Source organism: Euprymna scolopes, chromosome 16 (assembly GCF_053919585.1).
Source record: "Euprymna scolopes isolate OS-2025 chromosome 16, ASM5391958v1, whole genome shotgun sequence".
Taxonomy (NCBI): Eukaryota; Metazoa; Mollusca; class Cephalopoda; order Sepiida; family Sepiolidae; genus Euprymna; species Euprymna scolopes.
In genome coordinates, this window is record NC_136497.1 from 52,615,116 (window position 1) to 52,641,003 (window position 25,888).

Sequence of the window (25,888 nt, forward strand, 5' to 3'; positions counted from 1 at the left end):
GGTATTATGGTGAAAGATACTAGCTGGGAGAAACTTGATTTTGTTTAGTTCTGGAGGGACAAGGATGACCAACGACCTCCACAATCCCCCCATTTTGCGTTGGCCATGTGCCTAAGTTTTTTGTTCATTGTTGATTTTCAATGTATTTTAACATGAATAAAGGATTTATCTCAAAGCGTAGTATATGTTCTGGCAGATACTGCAAGCAAAGACTATATGTGGGGACAACCCCACATAAGACCTTGGTCAATGTAGGGGCGACCCTTCATACCAACTGTCACTATCCAGCTCCCCTACTCCCCACAGAGTTGGTCCCCATTTCCCCTTCACTTCTCCCATTAAAAATCGGTCTTGTGCCTAATTTGCTCGGTGGGGGAGCAAATAAATACCCTGTTCTGCAGATGCTGCACTTAAGGTAATTTTTTCCAGTCAATGGAGGGGAAACCCTCAATACTGGGACAATTACTATTTTTGGACCCGGCCAGAGTGCCCTTTCCCCTTTTTTTCGGGGAACTGGTTCAACCCCACTTTAAAAACGATCTCATGTCACGTTTTGCTTTGGTGGGAAAGCAAATAAATACTAATAGAAAAGAGGGGTTTTAATATGAATATGAATACACACAAAAGGAAAACGAATTTATAGGAGTATAGATAGATTAGAAAAATTCAAATCAAAATCATTAATAAGCAAAAGAATCGAAAATGTAACGTCCGAGAACAATATCATTTCTAATTAAATCAGTTAACAAAACACTTGGGACCTTGCGTAAACGGGGTTTTTAATATCTGCTCCCCGAAATGTGCAAAAGATTTTCTTTCACTTTCTTTGTGTGCGTGCATATATATATATATATATATGCCTTTTTTCTTAATCGCGTGTGTATTTAATTTTTGGAAGTGTTTTTTATTTCTTTGATTAAATTTGATTCATACTTTTATTTCCTGCTTGTTTTTTTTATTTATTTATTTTTTTTTTTATTTAAATTTTTATATTTTCCCCACTAAATATTTTTAGTTTTGTTACATTTATTTTTTTCATACATATTCAACTAATGCTTTTGGTAGATTTTTTTTCTTCAGTACCTTCAAAAAAGAAAAAAAAGGGAGCAGACATTAAAAAAAAAAAAAAAAATTAATTTAAAAGTTTATGATGGGTCCACGATTCCCGTTAAGTACCCAAATTTTTTGTATTTAATAAAAATCATTTAATAAAAAATATTCAGTTTTGTAATATTGTTTCAATTTAATTTTAATTCAATTTCAATATTGTTTCATTTTACTTTTAATATTCCTTTACGTCAATTTCAATATCCAATCAAATTGCATTCTTACAGACGGTGTACTCCCAAATATGTCCCAGTATTTTCCTCATAATTTTGCTTATCTAAACTACAAGACGGCAAAGGTAATCATTTTATTAATCGCCTTTTTGTGTGTATGTGTGTTTTTAAGATTCAATAACTCCATCAAAACAAAACATTTGTTTGTGAGCTTTTTTTTTGTCGTGTTTTATCAAATATTTTTCGCTGGACACAAATTATGGCATTGTGTTGCCATAATTTGTGTCCTTCCAAAATATTTGAAATAAAATATTAATTCTAGAATCAAAATCTTAATGAACAATATCCATGCCTCGATTTCGCCATTATTTTCGTATGAACACTTTTGTGAACGTGTTTTCCACCTCTACGCGACTTCAACATTGGATTATTTTTAGTTAATTATTTATTGAAATAATTAAAAAATGCGAGTGTTAAGTAATAAAAAATTAGTTTTCAAAAACCTTAAAGAAATTAAATCCACCAGAATGCATTTCAGTTTATTCGTAGATTAATTCGCCATTTTAATCTGTTTATTAAAAAGTTGGAATAAAGGTTGAATGGGTTTGTATTACTATACACAGATTCGAAAAAGTTGTCAAAAACAAAAACAAATATATAACAAATAAATGTTATCAAAGGCAAGATAAGTTACTTTTCTACCTAACTGGATAATTTTTTCACGTTTTTCTCGAAGAAAAAAAAAAAAAAAAAAAAAAAAAAGTGTTTACTGAAAAACAAAAATGGCGCCCGCGCCCTACTCTGACACGGCAAGTTTGGGAAAAGGAGTTAAAAATAAAAAAAGACAAAATACCGTTAGAAACTCGCTCAATATGTTACCGTGACATAGGCTGACATAGCAGTGACATATTCGGTGGGGTTTTAACAGTATTTTGTATATTTTTAACCCCCTTTTCCCAAACTTACCGTGTCAAAGAGAGAGTCGGGCGCCATTTTTAATTTTCCAATACATCGGTAAACACTGTTTTTCGAGCTAAATAAACATGTTACATTAAATAAAAACAAAAAAAAAAAAATCATCCAGTTAGGTAGAAAAGTAACTTATCTTGCCTTTGATAACTTATTTGTTGTATATTTGTTTTTTGACAACTTTCGAATCTATGTGTACAGTACAGTACAGTAATACAAACCTGAAATTTCAAAGGAATTTTAAAGAATTTAAAACTAAAAGAAAGTCAATTAAACTGACTTAAAAAATTTTGGCAGCCATTTCCAAACATTTTATGGTACTAGTGCAGCACAGAGTTATCCGTACGTAAATAACATTATTTAAAAAGCCATTCTTAACATGGGGAGGGGAGGGTGTTTTGTACCTATTCTGTACTTCATCCTTACAATTGAATAAAAAAACAAAGAAAAAAAAAACAAAACTAATTAAACTTGGAAATACGATGTAAAAAATAGCGCGGATCACTCTGCATTAGCACCCATTTTATAAATAGGAATAAAAACATTACCTTAACAAAATTAGAAATGAGTTCAATTCATAATTTAGTGATATGGCTTGATAAGTTTAACTTAAGAATCCCATTTAAAAAAAAAAAATCATCTTTATTTCATCCCAAAAGTTCAAATAAAATAAAAGGTAAATATTCTAAATTTACAAAGTTTCTAATAGTTCTTACCTCTTTTCTGGATTTGTTTATAAAAGATGGCAACTATATTTTTTCGACCTAGTTTTAATTTCGGCGTTTCACGTTTACAATAAAACTTGCAATTACTTACCGTTGTTAATATTGTTTTTGTTTGTTTTGTTTTTAAATTTATTTTATCAACACATAGTTAAAGTAAAAAAGGTGTTTGGAAATAATGCTAAACTCATTTTACTCTAAATAATTTGGTGATTGAAATAAGCATTTTTTTTTTTTTTCGAAAAATCAATGTTGCCGGTGCTTCTTTACTAACACCCCGCCATAACAAAACGGTTTTTACTGTTTTTTTTTTTTTTTTTTTTTTTTTAAAGAAACTAAGTTTTGTATATGATTATAAACGCTTCGAACTTCTGTACATTTCGATAATAAAGATTTATTGGATTTGTATTACTGTACAGATTCGAAAAAGTTGTCAAATATATAACAAATAAATTTTATCAAAGGCAAAATAAGTTACTTTTCTACCAAACTGGATATAATTTTCGAGTTTTTATTCAATTTAACATGTTTATTCAGCTCGAAAAGCATACAGTGTTTACCGATGTATTGGAAAATTCAAAATGTTGCCCGACACTAACACGGTAAGTTCGGGAAAAAGTGTTATAAATAATAAACTAGACAAAATACTGTTAGAAATTCGCTCAATATATGTTACCGTGACATAAGTTGACATATATTCGGTGTTTTTTTAATAGTATTTTGTCTAGTTTATTATTTATAACTTTTCCCAAACTTACCGTGTTAAAGAGAGAGTCGGGCGCCATTTTGAATTTTCCAATGCATCGGTAAACAATGTACGTTTTTCAAGCTGAAATGCTCACTATATGTGACGTTTACGTGCACGAAGTACGAAAAAGAAAATTGCCTACAAACTCAAAACTGAGCATTTTGTCCCGTCGTAGTTTAAACAAATGTCGCCATGTTTTCTTATGTAAATAAATCTAATAAAAATGAAATAGTTTCGAAATACAGATTTAAAAAGTGTATAACTAATTGAGTACACATGCCAAAAATTCGACTCTAAATAATGTTTTTTAATGGAGGGTTTATTGTAAGGAAACACCGTTGTTGCTTATATACACAACGTGTTTACATTCAATGATAGAAAGATGCTTTCCACTTCGAATGTTTTTATTCATTTTGGTACTTGTGCAGTTTAATCAAGACAAAAAAAAAAAAAAATGAAAATATCGAAAAAAGTTTAAATTGTACGTATTCATTATTGACAACTTTTTCGAATCTATGTGACAGTAATACAAACCCCGAAGTTCATAAAGTAATTTTTTTTAGGGTTTGTATTACTGTACACAGATTCGAAAACGTCAAAAAACAAATATATAACAAATAAATATTATCAAAGGCAAGATAAGTTACTTTTCTACCAAATTGGATACATTTTTTTTTGTTTTTATTCAATGTAACATGTTTATTCAGCTCGAAAAACATGCAGTGTTTACCGATGTATTGGAAAATTCAAAATGGCGCCCGACACTCTTTAACATGGTAAGTTTGGGAAAAGGTGTTATAAATAATAAACTAGATAAAATACTATTAAAAAACACCGAATATATGTCAACTTATGTCACAGTAACATATATTAAGCGAATTTCTAACAGTATTTTGTCTAGTTTATTATTTATAACATCTTTTCCTGAACTTACCGTGTTAAAGAGAGTGTCGGGCGCCATTTTGAATTTCCCAATACATCGATAAACACTGTATGCTTTTCGAGCTGAATAACATGTTACATTGAATAAAAACACGAAAAATATATCCAGTTAGGTAGAAAAGTAACTTATCTTGCCTTTGATAACATTTATTTGTTATATTTGTTTTGTTTTTTTGACAACTTTTTCGAATCTATGTGTACAGTAATACAAACCCTTTTTTTACAGTGAAAAAACAGTTGGTAAATATAGGGATGACACGCTACAATAGAACACCGATCACTAATTTTTTTTTTATAGGGGTAATCGGTCGCTGACAACGAATCTGATAATCAAACCCGTCGCAAATTTACCGTTTGCATGGTATTAACTCCTGAACCCACTAACTACTTTCCGCCATTTTACAGCTTCCGTTTACGCTACGCGCGAGCACGCGGTAACTTAAACAACGGCAATGGAGTGAGTGTGCCTTCACGTAGCAAACTGCCTTTTCACATGGCGTACGAATCTTTTGTGGAACATTTAAAATTATATGAAAAAGAAAAGTGTGTGTGTGTGTGTGGGGGGGTAAATGTCAGAAAGACGTTTTTTTTCATTGACGGATAATTTAAAATTCAAAGAAAAAATTGTCTAAAACAAAATTAAAAAAAAAAAAATACATTATAGTACTTTTTTTTTTGGGGGGGGGAGATCTTTATTTTTTGTCTTCCGTAGTTTTTAACGCGGTTTACAAAAATATAAGCACCAGACATTTGTTTTTCGTTCGGGGAAGGGGGAGGATTCACTTAGAAAACTTTTATGGCTTAACAGGTGCTTCTGCAGTTTAATTAACCGTTTTTCCGTAAGTAACGCGCCGACATTTACCGATTAGAATACATTTTTAGGAGATTTTACTGTTTTCTGTTTACATTGGGGAGGAGGCGGGGTGGTGTTGGGGCGCGCGCTCCCCCCAACACCACCCCGCCTCCTCCCCCAATGTAAACAGAAAAAGGTGCTTCTGCAATTTAACTGTTTTTCCGTAAGTAACGCGCCACCACCACCACCAGTTAACATTTTTAGATGTTACTGTTTACATTGTGGAGGAGGCGGGAGGCAGTGGTTGTTGTGGTGTATGTGTATAAGAATTTTTGTAGGAATTTTTGACACCCTTAACACGAAACTGCGAATAAAATATAAAAATCTCGTAATTTCTGTTAAAAGTGGGTTGCTTATTTTCTTTATGGATTATACTTCCAAAATAAACTATTAAAGTTGTTTTAAAAGTAATAGAAATATATTTTTTTTAAACAGTAATGAATTTTCCGAACTCAATATTTTTCAATTTTTAAACTTTAAAAATCTATCAAAATGTTTCTATTGATTCTATTTTTACGATATTTTCAGGGTCAATGTGAAATTTTATGTTCTTTCCAATAAACCGAATATAATATTTTAGACAAACGTTTTTTTTTCTAAATTCACGCCCCGCCCCCCATTTTCAAGTGTCTATTAAAAAGTAAATTAATTTACTCACCGAAAAGTAAATAATTTACTCACAAATTGAAGAGAAAAGGTCAATAAATAATATATTCAAATTAAAAAAAAAAAAAAAAAAAAAAAAAAAAACGTAGTGTTTTTTAGAATTTTACCTGTAAAGTTTAAAACCTTTTTTTTTTTTTAAACCACGTTATTTGTTTTTTCCTTTAATTGAAAAAAAATTTAGGGCTTGAATTACATTTTTCGAGGAGTTATAAGCTTGGAAAGACAGGGTGTCGAATAATTCACGCCTCCCATTTTGAAATGTCTATTAAAAAGTAAATAATTTATGTACCAAAGTCTTATATATCACAAATATAAGAGAAAAGGTCAATAAATAATATATTCAAATTTAAAACAAAAAAAAGTACTGTTTTTTTTTTTAGAAATTTACCTGTAAAGTCCGAAGTTTAAAACTTAAAAAAAAAAGAAAAAAGTTTTTTTTTTTTTAATGAAACCTTGGTCCTTGCTCCTTTAATTGGAAAAAAAAAATTTAGGGCTTGAATTACATTTTTTGAGGAGTTATAAGCTTGGAAAGATGGGGTGGAATTATTCACTATTTTCACGAAATTTCTGACACACCTAGTGGTGGTGTTGGGCTGGGGCACCCGCATTTTTTTTTTTTCGTAACCTTTTAGGATTTTAATTCTGTATAATTATTTTTTAATATTTTTTTTTTTTTTTACTTCATTCTCATTTTATTTTTGCATGTTTTTTTTTTTTATTATTATCAATTTTATTTTAATCTAATTTATTTATTTACTTGTGCATAACAATACTATTCCCTAGGGACTGCCAAACGATTGTGAAGATTGGACCGCATGTTTCCGTGACGTCAGATTTGTGTGTACTATACGAACTATGGAAAAGTAAAAGCGACTTAATGATTTTTAAAATCTTGGTTTATCTTCAAACTGCAATTAATAATTAATCTTTGTCATAATTTTGTTAGGTTTTAAGATTTACACAGTTTAATGATTAATAATATAAACATTTGTATATTAAATATGAAATACGGTTTTACTGAATGTTAATTTTGTTACCTACGGGGTTCCATATTTTGTTCGGTAAAAAGAGACTAGGAAACATGGGGGGGGGGGGCTACAAAATGCTTAATATTTGTGCAATAATATTTTCAAATTGTTTTTAATCTGGCGATAAAATAACGGACAAGAGTCATGTTTACATTAAAACTTAATATTCAAAAATATTTAAACACAATTAAAAATCTATGTTGTAACGGAGCATTTTGAAATAATGGAATTTTAATGGTTTTAATCTTTTAAAAAAAAATCAATTTATTTAAGTTTTTTTTCTTGGCATTTCGACAAATTATAGTATATATGAACTCGAAAGAACGCTATTTTAAAAAACAAAAACATTAAATTTATATCATTTTTTTTAAATTTCAACTTCAAGGTAATTTTTTGTTCAATATGTGTATTTAAATTTTTTAAAAATAAATGTTTTACTTATTTGAACTCTTGTTTCATAATAAATGGAAATGTCGATAGATTTAAATATATTTTGTTCAAATTTCGAAAAAAAAAAAAAATATATATATATAGGGGGGGGGACACGCACCAAAAAAAAAAAAAAAAAAATTTTCCCCTCATATTTTACGGAAACTGCATTTTACTAGATTTAAAATGGATAAGTATCAAAAATTTCACGAAAATCTAACCATTAGTTGATTTTTGCTAGATTTATTAAAAACGGATATGTTTACATAATTGGCGCTTGAAAATAGCGCCAATTATGTAAACACGATTTTCGTCTCGACATTTCATTATTTTCGTACGATGAAATTTTTTTTAGTTTATTTTGCCCTTCTTTTAAATGGTACAAAAGTTATATTGATAATATTGATTTATAATAAAGTTACATCGTTTTACATATGGAGGGGGGGTAATTTTGGTGATTTTTGGTAATGCCTAGTCTTCCCCATTAAGTCACTTTGTTATTATAGTTTCCTAATAATTCCTACATGTTTATATATTCAAACACTAGTGTTTGAATATATGGTTAAGTGGCAATTTTAGTAATTTAGAACTGCTTTAAAGCAGCTTCACCGCTCACTCATTTTTCAAACAAATTTCAAACAATTTATAGATTACCTTCTCAGCTATATTGCAAAAAAAAAAAAAAAAAAAAAAATTTCAATATTCGTTCAGTAAAACGAAAGTTGTGAATTTACTGGTGTTCAAAATCATAAAAAATGTAAGGAGATGAACAACGTTTTTTTATGACTGGTTTCCATAGCAACCATGTCGCTTCAGCGACTTGTTACTCTCAATTCACCGCTCTTGCAAAAAGTAACAAGTGAAACAGAATGAAAGGCTGATAATTTTTTTTTGGGGGGGGGGGGGGTTATTGAAAGCAGACGAGTAAAAAAAAAAAATTATAACTTAAAATATTGCAGCATTAAGAATTTTTTTTAATTCAATTTATAACATTATATAATCAATTCTTAAATGCTACAATATTTTAAGTTATAAATTTATAATTTTTACTAGAATATCTTGTCCTTTTCCAGTTTTAACTAGTCCTTTACTTTTCCATGTTTAAGCTTAACCATATTCCTTTTCATACTCGCATTTTTCTATTGTAATGTTATAATTTCTATCTAAGTGTTTACTGAGTGTTTTTAAAAAACATACATATAAGTTTTTTTTCTTTTACATTCATTTTACAATTAATAAATTCCTTTTTATAAATTATAAAATGTTTTTGCAACAATGCTTTCTAATAATATCTCTAGAATAACCGCAGATTTAATATTTAGTCTATATGCTTTTAAATGTTTAATTTTATTAATTCTCTTTAATTTTATTTAATATCCTTAGAGTAAAATGCTCTAAATAAACCTTATTAATAAAGTTCTTTTTCTATCTTAGAAAAAAATAATCTTTTAATATATTTGTATGTAGTTGATTTAAATTCAGTTTATTTGATTTTAACATCTGACATGTTTAATCTAAAGACTTGTATTGATGTCTGGATCATAGTAACCTGTACGATTTCCAGCCGACTTTTTCCAATCTGATGTTCAGTGCGGGAAAATTAGTATAATTCTTACCCGTTTCTTCCTTTTGTCTTTAACCCATCTATAAGGAGTTTTTGTTTTTTTGTTTAATTAGAACCGAGACTTCTACATTTTGATTTTATTTCAGAATAACTTATTTTGAAAGGAATAAATCTTTTTTAGAAAATATCCTGTTTATTAACTGTTCTCCAAACAGTTATCTTCTCTACCTTGGATTTCAATTTACCTCATTGGATTTACCCGTTTTGGATTTGCATCTGGATATTACCAAATATGAATTTTAGCCTACGGATTTTCATTGACTTCCCTTACCTATTTGATATTCCAGAACTTTTTGTTGCTATAGCTACTCCCATTTGCTATGCAATTTCAAAAACTTTTCATGCAAATATGAAAGTATTCGTATTTTGCAATTTCATTTTATGCTTGAAATAGTATTTCATTATATTTTGCTATCATCTTTTCTCTGATGAGAAGTAGGCATACTTTGAAACTCTAGTGTAAGGATTTCTTCATTTTTAATTTAGTGTTCCTTATATACAGATTTTTTTAAATTTTATTTTCTTATATGTATACAATGACTTGAAAGTTTAGTGTATGGATCTTGCATATTATGATGTCACAAAAAGATTAAATCCATTAAAACAGAAGGGGAATTGATCATGACGTAATTAAAGGTATATTCATTGGGGGGGGGGGAGAGAGAGAAAAGAAAGAAAACAGAATTATTATCAATAAAAAAAAAATGGATATGATTGCTTAAAAATGGAGTACATCATTAAGGATGAATGATAGTTTTTGATAACTTTACATATAGACTAGTCTATCCAATGGATCACTACAAACTGTGCGGACTTGTTTGTTTGTTATTTTGCTCGTTTGTTTGCCACCATGTAAACTGAATAACAAAAGGTAAATGATAGGAGATATGGTTGGAGTAGGCGAATGGCTTAAAGAGGAAGGAGAAGAAAAAGCACAGATAAAAAACCCCAAAAACAAATTAGTATCAAGAAAATATGTATAACTTCGTAAAGAATGAATGGTAGATTGAGATAATTTATAGATATCTCTGTATATGATAAAATGACATTCCCCCCCTAACTATCGAACCGATAGGAAACCAAAGAGGCCATTCCTATACAAATGTTTCGCACTCACCATTCAAAGTTAATGCAGCGTCTTCTCGATCAAAAATACATACATTTCATCTCCATTTAAAAAAAAAAAAAAGAAAAAAAGTAATTTGTCCTTGCCTCACTCTCAGCTACATGATCACACAATGGTAGTAGCAAATATTTTCTTTGATTTTAGTCCTTTCACAAAACTCTACATCACCGTTTTTTTGGTTTTCAAAGTAATACACGACAACGACATTACTTTTGTACATATTATGTTGGTCTAAACCTAGAACTTATAGAATGCTCTCTTTTAATTCTTAATTCAGTTGGAATGGCACTTGGCCAAACAACTTAGCATTTGAACCAGTTCTTCAATTAAGGGATTACTATTTCCGAACATGGAAAGCACTTTGCTCAGTATCATTTTTGATTACATCACCCAAAACAAACAATAGATAAATTATCGTTTTAGCAAGTTTGATAAAATTTCTTTGGTAATATTTTAGAGGAAATGCATGTAAATTGTGTTTATTCAAGTTTGCTTAGTTTCAGTCACATTTAGTTTTGACTGACAAGAGTAATAGTATTATAAGCATTTGTTATTGTCATTTATATTTATACTTTTGTTAGTATTATTATTATAATTTTTATTTGGAGTAGTATTATTGGTTTGCCATCCCTTGGAATAAAGTGACAGTAACCACCTTTACAAGAACAATGACCACCATCGATAATGGTAGCCATGTCTGAGTTTTTAGTTAAAAAAAAAAAAAAAAAAAAAAAAATGTTCACACACAAAATAAATTAAAAGAGATACAATAACGTTTGTTCAAGTTTTTTGTATGCATTTATACTTTTTGGTAAGTTCTTATCAAAATTATTAGTAGTAGTAGTTTCAGCAATATTTTAGATCATCTCTATTACGTTTGTTCAAGTATTTTTATTTTCATACCGTTATTCTTTTTATGCCTGTTCGGTACGTTGTTCCTTTTATTAGTTTTGACAATATTTTAGATCATATCTGCATGCATTGTGTTCAAGTTTTTTTGTTCACACTTATCCTTTCAACATTCAGTACGTTATTATTTACTCACTAGGAGTATTCATACAAGCCATCAAAGATTGCTCTTTGAGAAGAGCTTGGTGTTCCCTGGAGTCTGAGTGACAACAAGTCTCCTCAGATTTCCAGTACTCTCCACCTCTTTCGATAACCTTTGCAAAAGAATTTGCGTTATCGCAACAGCCACTTACCATTGATTTCTCATTAGCAGCGACCATTGGTCTTCACTGGAATTTGGGTGACAATAAGCCTCCCCAAGGTCCCAGTCCTCTTTGAACATCTGGCTAGTGCTTTTTCTCAATCTTTTCCTTCTCCTTGACCCTCATTATTTGGTGTGTTGCCTGTTTATGGTGACTCACGGGGAAAAAAGAAAAAAAAAAAAGGTGGGAGAGTTTTTTTTTTCATTTATCAGTTTTCATGATTTCACATGACATTCCTTTGTGTTTAGCGTCTAGCCGTTTCTATGTCCAGTTTGAGTGTAGTTCATGTGTGGTGTCAGTCTCCACATTACAAGGTTTTCCTTAATATTTTTGTAGTTTTCATTATTGAAATTCGTATTTTCTCGGCCATCCCTTTGATTCCAATCTCTCCCATTCTTTTTTCAAAGTTTTTTGGTATCATTCATAGTACTCCTACTATTAGTGGTGTTATTTTTACTTTCTTTCCAGATCCCTTTCAGCTCTCTGGATAGTTCCGTATATTTGCTCCACTTTTCATTCCCCTTGATCTTCACTCTGATCTGCTAGAATGGCAAAAGCTACAATCTGGCAAGCCTTTTCCTTGTTAACTATTATGACATCTGATCTTCCTGCTTGGGTGGGTTTATCTGTATGTCCTATAGGATCTTGTGACTTTCATTTTTCCATTACTGTTTGTGTTTGTACCATTTGTGTGTGTTAAAGATACAATTGTCTGTATAATTGCCAATGAACCGCCTTCTCCACTTGACCGTGTCTATTTTTATGTTCTTTTTGCTAGTTTACTGCATTCACTTATGTAGTTTGTTTTGTCTCTTTGTCCAGTCTGCATTTGCTGTTTTCTTGTGTCTTGTCAATCCTTACTTTGATGTGATTGGTTTTAATTGCATTATCTTGTGCAGCTGTTATTAGTGATTCAGTTACCCTGTTAAGCTAACCTTTTTGTAGCCATTTCCAAGTGTTTTCATTTGTCTCTTTTGTAATCCTTATGAATCATCCATGTATTGTTTCCCTTCCCATTTTTCTTTCCTCATCTTTTTTATCTTGTTTGTTTCTTCCATGTCTTTTGCTGCAGTAATTATTCTTTCAGTTTTCTGCATTATGTATTTTTCTAATCCTTTTTACGTATTATTTACAGTCTTCTATACAGACCAGTCCTCTTCCTTCGTCATTCCTTTTCACATATAGTCGATCAGTATCATCCTTCGTGCGTAGTGCATTGTGCATCTTCATGAGTTCCTGGTCTTCTGGTCAAGATTTCTTCTTTGGTCCAGTTTATAAATGGTCCAGAGTATTTTATTAGTAACACTACCATTGTGTTTATTTCTTTAATTAGGTTTTGACTGCTTAGTCTGGTTTCAAGGTTTGTTTTTCTGAGGTATTCCTTTCCTATTTTCTTTTATTTTCATTGCTTTAATGGCATCTGCTTTCAGCATTCCCAGGTATTTGTAACTATCATGTTCACCTAGTGCCCTCATTTATTTGATTGCACAGTACTATACTAGTTCTCCCCTCATGGTCATACTGAATTCCATTTGGATATCCTGACTAAAGATTTTGGTCATGTTTATTAGTGTTTCTAGTTCTGTTTTTGCAAACTGTTTCAGTTAATCCGTGTACATTAGGTGGTTCATTCTTTCTTCCATGTTAGTGAACTTGTATGCGGCTTGGCATTTTCTTAGGATGTTGTTCAGGGGCATCATGGCTATACTGAACAGTAATGGTGATAGGGAATCACCTTGGAAGATCCCTCTTTGTATTTTGATTTGTTATGTATTGTCCATCAGCTGTCAGTTCAAGTATCCATTTTTTCATTGCATTTTCTATCAGGTTGGTTATATTACCTGGTATTTTGTACATTCTTAGGCATTTTATTATCTATGCTTACAGGATTCTATCATGTTTTCTTATAGTCTATCTATGCCATGGCTAAGTTTTTTTTCTACTTTTGACCTCCTTCAGAATTTTTTGATCTGTGTAATAGGTTGTGTATTTCTTTCCTTTTTGGCATCCTTTCTGTTCCTCTGGGAGTAGTCCACGGTTATGAAGTGACTGATAAATTTGTTCTTAGTTGTACTGTATTTTCCACATTGAAGGTAAACAGGTTATAGGTCTGTAGTTGCTGGGGATAGCAACTTTTTCTGTGTCCTTTTGCAGACGACATGTGGCTCTACCTTTGGTCATCCATTTTGGTACATGTGCTTCATGGATGTGTCTTCAGTTGCTGAACTAGCCTTTCATGTAGTGTCATGAATTTCTTAAACCAATAGGCATGTATTTCCTCATGATCTGGTACTCTCAAATTGGCCATTTTTTGTAGGGTTATCTTGAGGGTTTCCTTGCTGATTTCATTCTGTTCCTTCAATTTGCTGTGACTCATTTCTTTCAACCATTCTGCTTTTCTGTTATGGTCATTTCGTTCTTCCCATATCTGTCTCCAGTAATGTTTTGTTTCTGCTGGGTCTGGTTGTTCTGTTTTCGTCCCCCTCCCCCATTTACATTTTGGTAAAATTGGCTTTCGTCATTTTCAAAAGGTCCTGTTTTGCTTGCATTGTTCAAATTTGTATCGGTATTGCCTTAGTCTCGCTTCTTTTGCTGCTTATCGTATTTCTACTTTTCCAACTCCTTCTAGTGGTTTTCATCTTGTTTATCGCTTTGACTTCTTTAGTTTGTTGATCTGGGTTTCTAGCCTCAATTCCCATTCAAGTTTTGTTGGTCCTTTTTCTTTGTCTTTTTTTCTACTTTAAACTTCATACTTACTGTCTTGCCACCTGCATAGATTAAATTGTTTAGATCTGTTTGTTGTGATGTGTAGGAGAAGTTTGTCCATCTTCTGTTTCAGTTTCTATTTTTTTCCAATCTTGGTTTCTTAAGGATAGAAGCTTTGTTTTTTTCTTTGTTCATAAGTTTCTTGATGTTCTGTACTTCAGCTAATTCATTTTCATTAGGTTTTGTTGTTTCATAGGTCTCAGTCTCCATGTTTCTGGTATCCAACATTTGCAGCTTTTCTTCCTCTGGAGTGCCAATGTTTTGGAACTCCTTGAGACGCGTTTCTTTGTCTGTTCCATCATTTATCTTTTGTATTTCATTCAGTTCTAGCTTTAAAAGCCAGCCTCTCTTGAGGATAAGTTTCACTTGGTCTGCGATTCTTTGTTCTGATGTATGGTCATCACTAGTCATGTCCCATAACTTTCATCCGTTCGTGATATCCTGGGTCTTTGGGGTGACTTTTGTTATAGCATTCCATTCATTACCAGTATTCTTTTTGCCCATTTCTTCCTTCGGTTTTTTGGTTGGTGTTGATTACTTTGGTTCTCCTGTGTTTTATCTGTCTTATTTTGGAACCTCAAATTAGAGGGAATACTTGCATGTTCTATGTCAGTGTTATTGTTTCTGAAATTAGAAGAGGAGCCAACATTCGCAGGATGACGACAGAGTTCCCCATGCTGGCCACCGAGGGAGAACTTGCTGGTCATGACACCCAGATCTTTCATCTGGGTTCCAGGTTGCATATTTTTTGTAAGTTGCATATTTCATGTTGTAGTATTTGTGGCAACACCAAGCCCAGAATTGTTTTTCCTGCGGTTCTGTAACAGGGATAGTATTACATGTCACATAGGTGAGGCATTGTGCACTATCATACATACATAAAGAACATGAAAAGATGGCACAAAGACGAGAACCCCCCCCCCAAAAAAAAAAAAACAAAAAAACTAAATATTGTACTTCATATAAGTTGAAAGTCGAACTGTCGAACTTTGTCTTTTGTAAAGAAGTTTGAAGATAGCTCTTCCTTACTCAAAAGTGCATAGTCACTAGTAGTAGCAAGAATAGGTGGCCTAAGTCTACCCCCCCCCCCCATTTGTAATTAGTTTTCCTTAAGGATAAATTACTAAAATAAATTCAGTAACTAAGTGGTAGATAAAAACTTAGACTGTACGGTTAAATTAGATCTAATATAGGTAGTTAAGGGGGTTAGGTTCTTATACCTTATATGAAATATTGAGGTTAGTGGTAATGTCACATAAAGACAATTTAGGATGCATAAAATATATTATGTAAACTATTTCTGACTTGCTTATTCGGATAAACCAAACAGAAAAGAAAAAAGGTCTCCATGTATATTTTGAAACATGGTTGATCCTAGAATTTTGTTTCCTCAAGTAGTTCTGGCGTCTTCATGTTCACCCCTACCACAAAGCATGCAGTGGTTGAAGAAACACTACAAGCAGTCCATATGGTTTGCTGGTCAGTGTATTCTGCTATATTTTAGAGCATGGTGAACAGATACAGTTTCTTGGAGGGGGGAGGCAACTTGTGAGTATTAGTCTAAGGGATTTAACTCCTAATACAATTACATATACAACCACATTCATGGCAGTATACAAGACTAATTAAACTTCGTTTCTAAGGGAATTAATAAACTTTAATCTTTTTGGGTTATTTGTTTTCCTGTCTTGTTAGATGAATTTCAAAGATGTTACACAAGTTATATCAAAGAAAGATAATTTAAAATGCATGAAATAAATTATGTAATTTCTTGCTTATTCGGATAAACCAAAAAAAGAAAAAGGTCTATACGTTTCGAAATATGGTCAATCCTAGAATTATTATAATCATCGTAAGTTTTGTACTATTTAAAAGAATAAACTTAAAAATAAACTGGTATTAAAGGGTTGATGTAGTTGCTTTAAGCATTGTCTAGTATGTAATTAAATGTAATTTGTAGAAGGCAGTACAATGTAGGAGTGTAACAAAGACAAACTGAAGCAGGTGAAGAATTGTTTTTATCAATACACATAGATTTGTAGTTGTGTTAAAACAATTCTTAATCTGCTTCAGTTTGTGTTTATTACATTTATGCCTTCTACAAATTACATTTGATTCAACTGGTATTAATATTTTTAAAAATTGGCACTTGTACATTAGTGTGAAGGGACAACTTTATTTTCAGTTGGAATATTTGGAGAGTGCATAACAGGGGCCGAAAACTATTGTTATAAGTTTCTTATTATTTTAATTCAATAAATGTGTAACAAAAATCTTTCTCCAAAACAATCTCTAATTTGTGTTTTAAAAAGCTGTTATAATGGTTTTAAGTCTATTGTAATAAAGAACATGCTTTTATTGTTGGGAGATTTTCAATTCAGTCCTGAAATTGAATTTGTCTGACCTGCTGTGCACTCTCCAAATGTTCCAACTGAAAATCAAACACGCTGTACCGGGTTTGTATTACTATACAGATTCGAAAAAGTTTTCAAAACAAATATATAACAAATAAATGTTATCAAAGGCAAAATAAGTTACTTTTCTACCTAACTGGATAATTTTTTAGCATTTTTATTTAATGTAACATGTTTATTCAGTTAAAAAACAGTGTCCACCGATGTATTGGAAAATTTAAAATGGCGCGGAACTTTCTGCTGAACATGGTAATTTTGGGAAAATGAGTTAAAAAGAAATATACAAAATACTGTTAAAAACCCACCGAAATATGTTACTGTTACATAGGCTGACATATTTGTTGGGTTTTTAACAGTATTTTGTATATTTCTTTTTATTTTTAACTCCTTTTCCCAAACTTACCGTGTTCAGATAGTTCGGCGCCATTATAAATTTTTCCAATGCATCGGTAAACACTAGGTTTTTCGAGCCGAATAAACATGTTACAGTAAATAAAACACTAAAAAATTATCCAGTTAGGTAGAAAAGTAACTTATTTTGCCTTTGATAACATTTGACAACTTTTTAAAATTCAGTTTTTGGAAAATATATGGGAAGAAATACCATATTTTTGTAGATGATCATTTCATTAATTAATCGAAAAGTGATCATTTTACGTTAAATCTGCATGCTAAATTCTAAAATATATGCCCAACTTTTCAAGCAGTTTACGTGTAATCGCCCCGAAAAGTAGAATCTCATTTTTCTTTTTTGGTCAACTAGCATATGATATACTTTTGGTACTTATGTTACTGTGCTGAAATATTTTGAAAGCCACTCTTAACATGGAAGTGGGGTGTTTTCTAACTATTTTGTACTTCCACCTAACAAAAAAGAAAAAAAAAGAAAAAAAAAAAAATTGCATGGTCACACAAGTGCTTTCTTTGGTAAAATTTTAGCTACTTTTGATTAACTTGGTTATTTTTACGATTACTGTTTTTATTTTACTTCCGGTTGACCTTCTCCATCTTAAGAATTTTTGGGGTTTGTATTACTGTACAGATTCGAAAAAGTGGTCAAAAACAAATGTTATCAAAGGCAAGATAAGTTACTTTTCTACCTAACTGGATATGTTTTTAATAGGCACCGCCAAAACTGGGGGGGGGGGGGCAGGTAAGTACTTTTTGACGGACAGTCTTTAAAAATCTACTAAAAATCAGGTAATTATCCAATCAATACGAAATTTTCAGCGATTAAGAGAAGAATAAACTTTATAACAGTGTACTTATTTTTCATAAACTATATATTTTTTTTGTACTTTCACTTAACAATTTAAGAAACAAAAAGCAATTAAAGAAGAAACAGGAAGTGAAATGGAAACAGTATTTCATGGAAAATTAAAGTTTGAAGGCAAAAGTATTAGTGTTCATTTGTACCATCCGTAACACGGTTCCCCCCCCCCACCTACTTCTGTTTTTATAAAAGAACGGGCAAATGTCACAACTGACGGTGTAAACGGCGTGTTGTGTAAAGTTTAAACAGTAAGCAAGCAAACAGCAAAGAAGATATGGTCATCTTAATTTAAATGCAGATGAACATTCCGTTTAAATTTAAAATCTGAAATCGATCTATTATTGTTGAACAGTGTCTGGTTGGTGCAGATCAAAATTGGCTTAGGGCTGTCAGTTGTGTTTTTTGAAGAAAGTCTCAGCTTGTAAGACTACGAAGATGTGAAAGTTAAAAAAAACAAACAAAAAAAAAAAAAAACTCTGGTTCTCCTGTAGGAGCCGTCTCCCTTAACTATATTCGCTTTTTCTCGCTTACATGATGCAGTGCATAATGTGGAATAGGTGCATCATTGATGCAGCACCTATTCCACATTCGTAGCAGCGGGCCGATATCAGTGGACTTCTTTTTTTTTCTACCAAAACGATCATTAACAATGTTTTGTTTTTGTACATGCTTAACATATTTCAAACTGATAGAAATTATTGCAAAATAAAAATTAAAACAAATAATTTCTTATTTCGAATTATTTAATCAAGTGAAAATTCAATTTTTTTACTTAACTAAATTTAAAAAGCCATTCTAGTAAATTACTTAATTTAATAAAACAAAAATATCGTAAAAACTGAATTTAACTTAGAAATACGGGGGGGGGGGAATCAAGAAAAAAATGCCATTTTCGTTTGATTAAATAACTCGAAATAAGAAAATGATTTTTAATTTATTTTATTTTTTTTTATTGTGCATTAATTTATCAGTTTTAAATATGTCAGATGTTAAAAAAAATTTAATGACCGTGGCGTTAGGCCCCTATAGCGAAATACGCATCGCTTCCCCCCCCCCCCCATGTTGTACGCAGTTCGTTCGAGGGAGCGTTTATTATTCCGAAAAGGAATTAAATTTTGGCGTGTGTGGCTTTTTTTTTTTTAATTATTATTTTGGCTTGAACTTTACGCTTTTCGGATTATTTTGGTAAGTTTTGAATTTGTATTACTATACGCATAGATTCGAAAAAGTTGTCAAACAAACAAACAAGTATATAACGAATAAATGTTATCAAAGGCAAGATAAGTTACTTTTCTACCTAATTGGATAATTTTTTAGCGTTTTTATTTGTAAAGTGTTTATTCGGCTCGAAAAACAATGTTTACCGGTGTATTTGAAAACTGCAAATGGCGACGGACTGTGTTGAATACGTAAGTTTAGGAAAATGAGCTAAAAATAAAAATATTGTTAGAAACCCACTCAAATATATGTTACCGTAACATGGGCTGACATATATTCGGTGGGTTTCTAACAGTATTTTGTATAGTTTTAGTTTTAACTCCTTACGTATTCAAAGTCTGCCGCCATTTGCATTTTTCAAATACATCGATACGTACACTATGCTTTTCGAGCCGAATAAACACTTTATATTAAAAACACTAAAAAATTATCCAGTTATGTAGAAAAGTAACTTATCTTGCCTTTGATAACATTTGGTTTTCGAATCTATGTCTACAGTAATGCAAACTTATTTTTTTTCTTGACCATTTTTTTTTTGTGTGTTTTTTAATTTTTTTCTTTAAATTGTGCTTGAACTTTGCGATTTTCGAATTATTTTGTTATATATAGTCTTGGAAGTTTTTAACCTTTAAAACTATACAAAATTTTTTTTTTATTCGTTAGAAAACTATTTAGTAAGTCATTCAATCACCTGCATCAACTTGCTCTCTCGAATTCACTATAGTACCAATAATAATTTATTTTTTTAAGGGATCATCAGTTGTTTACCATGAAATACGGTTTCGGTGATTTAAAAACAAAACAGTATATTACATCATGGCTCCCCAGCAGTGTTGATCAAACACCACCTCCCTTAATCTTAGAAAAAAAAAACATGTTACAAATATTAGATCTAGTTTCCTATTCTTAATTGCTTTATTTAATCTATTCATGTTATAAAAATGAATTTCTTACCTGTGAGATTCATCTGTTTCCAATTTCAAAATGGATATATTTTTTAATTTACCAGTCTTGTATTTATAAGATTAGGATTAATCCATTTGACTACTTATCACCCCCACTATGATTAGTATTTTGTATATTTACATTCTTATTTATTGAAAATTAAATATATATAAAAGTTAAACAATATTTATACATATATACATTTTTTTTTTTTTTTTTTTATAAATACATTTTATACATTACTAATAAAGTTTTGGATTTCCTTAATTAATATATTCTGGTTAATTTTAAACGATTCAAAAGCATCAGGTTAACGAACAAATGCTTTATTTAACTGTTTAAATATTTTAGTTTTATCCCCACCTTGTTTTATCATCCTTATTACTAAGCTAGAAACAGGTGGTATAAAATCTATTAATTTTAAAGTAACGCGAGCTATTCTCAAAAACTCTGACGTAATGGTTCCATAAAACATAAAAATAGGGCAGGTACTATCTTTATGCGGCATACGCACTATTTGAAAGGGGAAAGAGTTTCTTTTATCAAATATTTTATAAAGACAAATCCCTCCTCAATCTTTATATCTAAATCCAGAAATGTAGCCTGTTGTCCTCTATGTTCACAATTCAATTCTAACTCCTTTGGATATATAAGATTTTTTTTTTTTTTCGAGTTCATCATTATCATTTATACATATAAGGTCATCTTTAAATCTCCTACACCCATGAAAATTATGTTTTAGTTTTTAGATATATCATTTTTTATTTGTGATGACATATATATATATATATATATATATATATATATATATATATATATATATATGAGCAAACAGTTAATAAAATATGTTAAAAAAACACTTTGAAATGAGTTAAAAACATATTTAATCTGAAAAGGAAACACTAGATAAATGGATAGTCCTTAATCCGTGGAGTTTCGAAGAAATACTCTCCTCATCAAAGGGTAGGAATTAGCAAAATGTGGGATCGGATTTTGCATGCAGAAGTATTTGATGAAACAACAAGTAAGTCAAAGATCTTACTTGAAAACAAAATAAGTTAAGCAGAGGGAATATGGTAAAGAAAAAGGTGATTACACATGAATGGAGATTATATATATATATATATATATATATATATATATATATATATATACTCGAGTCTATGTAAATACAGATTTGCCGAAAATGGTGCAGGATCCAATCCCATTGGGATACCTATCGTTTGGAGTAATATTTTATTTCCTATTTGAAAATAACATTCTTTAATAAGATAACTTACAAGTATTTTTAAAATACCTTTAGAAACACTAGTTTTGCTATTTTTATTTTTACACCAGAACGCTTTAGAGTTTGAAAAGTCTATATATTTACCTTTTCCACCTTCAAAAGCTAATTCCACAGTATCATTTAATTCTTTTATAACTTTTTCTTTCGGAATTTTAGTATATGGCATACTAAAATCATATGTAGCTATAGACTTTGCTTTTCTTCTGGAATTTATTTTATCTAATTTTTCTTTCACTGGTTGTGAATTATTTACTACCCAAAATAGATTAATATTACTATAGAATTTTCTTTTCTGGTGGAAATTATTTATTTGATTTATAAGTAATTTAAATATTTTAGATATAGCTTTACTTAAAGGTTTAGTCATGCAGTCATGCACGTCTTTGAACCTACAATAAACCTAGCGCTAACTGGATTTTTGTGCATTTTAGGTATCCAATACATGGAAGTTTTTTGTTTTTTTTCGTCTAACTTTTTCACTAATAATACTATTATTCAGAATAATACTATCTAATTAATATTACTTTATAGGTATCTGAAACGTTACCTGTAATTCCTACTATCAATAAACGTTGTATATAATATTTTTTACATATAAAAGCTATATTGTTTGCAGCTTTATCAATAGGAACTATTACAAACTTATCTTGAAGTATTTTAAGTTCCTCCAGTATTTCCGAATTTTTTAGAAGAGGATTAGTTTTTCTAGTTAGTTTTTCATTTACGCATTCAAGTATATTATTTTTCCATGCATCAAACGTAAACTGTGCTAATTTATATTTATTTACCATAGACATAATAAAACCTTTTAGTGTTTTAGTTACTTCTTTAACGCATTTAGTGTAATTTAGGCATTTAGGCTCTCTATAATTCGGACCTTTACTAAGGAGTTTTCTTAATTTAGAATTATTTACTATCTTTAAATCTCCTGTAATCTATAATATAAAGCTGAATGTCTGTGTGTGTGTCTGGTCACAAATAGGTTCCTATATGGTTGACTATTATAGAAAACTGATCACATATAATGATAGAAGATGTATCGAGACACAGGTATAGATATGTTTGATCTGGCATAATGATGATTCATTAAAATTGTGGGGCCTGCGTACGCGCCTGGTCCACAAAATATGGAAATAAAAAATTTAAAAATTAAAAAAAAAACGTTTACAAGTGTTTTTGATATAGATGTACATAATAATACTTTGATAAGTATGTTTTAACTTAAATAGGGATGGTATAACAAAATTGTGGGGTCTGCGTTCACGTCTGGTCTCCATAGAATGGAAATAGGCACAAACTTTAATAAAGACATTTCATATCTATCTGCGTAAGTATACTTTGATAATTATGTTTCAGTTTGAAGAAATATGGTATAATAAAATTATGGAAATATGTCACAAAGTTTAACAAGGTTTTTTAATATAGATCCACAGAATATTGTGATAAGTGTTTCAGTGTGAACAGGTATGGTATAATAAATTATGGGGTTTATCTATTTTATTTTTACTTTCATCATATTTTGCTTCGGTTTTGATACCCCCAAACCAAATTTAACGGTGAGTGGGTGTATGGGCACAAGTTCCAAACATTTAAAGACATTAGAAACACTTCAAACATTGAGGGAGGCACTTAAACCATTAAAAAAAAATCACGGTAACATAAGTGCATAAGCACGAAAATTCTTTTTTTAAATTTTTTTTGTTTGTTAAAAAAAAAAACAGCAGCAACAACAACAAAATAATCCAAAAATCGCAGTTCAAGCCAAATTGACATTTTTATTTTTTATGTTTGAATAAAAAATAATTATTAAAACAAAAATAGTCGTGTTCTCGTTGAGTAGGTACTTTTTTTAAATAAAAATTTGTTTATCGCCACAAGTGCTAATTTGGACTTGCACAAATTTTCCTGGCAGTATCAGAATTTTTGTAGGAATTTTTGACACCCCTAACACGAAACTGCGAATACAATATAAAAATCTCGTAATTTCTCTGTTGAAAGTGGGTTATTTATTTTCTTTATGGATTATACTTCCAAAATAAACTATTACAGTTGTTTTAAAAGTAATAGAAATATTTTTTTTTTTTTTATTTTTTAAACAGTAATGAATTTTCCGAACTCAATATTTTTCAATTTTTAAACTTTAAAAATCTATCAAAATTTTTCTATTGATTCTATTTTTACGATATTTTCAGGGTCAATGTGAAATTTTATGTTCTTTCCAATAAACCGAATATAATATTTTAGACAAACGTTTTTTTTAAAATTCACGCCCCCCCCCCCCCGCAAGTGTCACCCATTTTGAAATGTCTATTAAAAAGTAAATAATTAATTTATGTCGAGGAGTTTTATATATCACAAATTGAAGAGAAAAGGTCAATAAATAATATATTCAAATTTAAAACAAAAAAAAAAATCGCTTTTTTAGAAATTTACCTGTAAAGTCCGAAGTTTAAAACCTTATTTTATAAGAACACATTGTTTTTTTTTTGTCTTTTTTTTTTTTAATGAAACCTTGGTCCTTGCTCCTTTAATTGAAAAAAAATTAGGGCTTGAATTACATTTTTCGAGGAGTTATAAGCTTGAAAAGACAGGGGGTCGAATAATTCACGCCTCTCATTTTGAAATGTCTATTAAAAAGTAAATAATTAATTTATGTCGGGGAGTTTTATATATCACAAATTGAAGAGAAAAGGTCAATAAATAATATATTCAAATTTAAAACAAAAAAAAAATCGCTTTTTTACCTGCAAAGTCCGAAGTTTAAAACCTTTTTTAAAAAAAAACACATTGTTTTTTTTTTTTTTTTTTTAATAAAACCTTGGTCCTTGCTCCTTTAATTGAAAAAAAAAATTAGGGCTTGAATTACATTTTTCGAGGAGTTATAAGCTTGGAAAGATGGGGTGGAATTATTCACTATTTTCACGAAATTTCTGACACTGCTAGTCTTGCAGTTAAATCCCGGAAAAATTCGACAACTCCAGAAGGGTCACATCAGTATTTTACACCGTCAAATCACGATTATTACGAATTATTATTTTTAAAATAAAAATGAAAATAATTAAAGTTTTAAACTAAAAAAAATATGTAATTAATATAAAAAATATTTTCATCTTGGAAGTAAGCACTTGATTAAATAAAGTAAACGAACAAAATATACATTTTTATTAAGGTACGGGCAAAATGAATGCCGATGCTCAAAATGTATAAACATTTTGACCCCTCCCTTTATTTAAAAATTCACCAAAAATCAGGAAATTAACCAATTTTAATGGAATTTTCAGTATTTATCAAATAATGATCGCGGAACTAATTATTTTTATTTAAATGTTAGTGAAAATGTATTATTTGTTTAAACGAAAAATACGTTTACTAAAGTTATGATTTTCAGTAGTAAATAAAAACGCAAGAATTTATTTTTGCTTTTTTTTTTTTAATATAAATAAAGCATCGTAATTTGTAACAATAAAAATAAAATAATTTTTACAGGAACATTACGAAAAAAGACCCTAAAATTCGTATTAATGAATTCGATATAACTCGAAGAAAAATGAATTTCTCGAACTACCGATATTACCATTAAATTAAGCATTGTTTATTTTCACACACACAAAAAAATTATAACAAAAATATTTCTACTTTTTTATTTTTAATTATAGATTTCGCATAATTTTTATATGCAAGATTTTAATAATTTCCTTGTTCGCAAGAATGTGAAACATAATTTTTATATAATCTCGAACAATAATAAAAAAAAATTAATTTAAAAACAGAAACATAAAAAATAATTAAATTAAAAAATGATACAAACGTTCAGAATAGGAATGTATGGATGCACGTCTGGGGGCGGGGATCTGACACCCCTACCTCCTTTTACTATCATGATTTCATTTGGAAACAGCGTTTCGATTGGCTGAAATTTTGGGCCTCCTTATAATCGTGTTTACAAAATTTTAGTTTCTTGCGTTTTTGGCGAACGGCAAATTACTTGCTTTTTGAGGGCCAATCAAGTTATTTTTGCACAAACAAGGTGTCTTTTTTTAAAATTTAATTCAATATCTTAGAATTTTACTAATTATCTTTGAAATAGACCCAGAAAACTAATATTTATCTTTTAAAGGATTTTTACAATGAATTTATTTAACTTCAAAATTTAGCTGAATTAGCTCGCCGTGAAAACATTTTTCATAACTTTTTTTTCACGTGTACAAATATTTTTTTTCCTTTAGGAAATTAACTTAAGTCTCTAATCTTTCAAATACAATGAAAAAGTAGTCGGAAACCTACAAAAATATTATGATAAATCGGCTTTCAAAACTAGGTCCCTCTATTTTTGCCTGCCCATTTTTTGCCCGTACCTAATTTTTATATATTTATAACTATTTATTT

At 30.1% G+C, this 25,888-nt stretch overlaps 1 protein-coding gene across 1 annotated transcript in view; it reads left to right on the forward strand.

Annotated features, from left to right (window-relative positions):
• Nucleotides 1–1,320: 1,320 nt before the first annotated feature.
• LOC145295957 (uncharacterized) overlaps nt 1,321–25,888 on the forward strand; it is a 118,363-nt gene continuing 93,795 nt past the window's right edge. The window contains exon 1 of the mRNA XM_080141863.1: nt 1,321–1,405. The gene's annotated coding sequence lies outside the window, so the exon portion shown is untranslated. The remainder of the gene's footprint in view (nt 1,406–25,888) is intronic.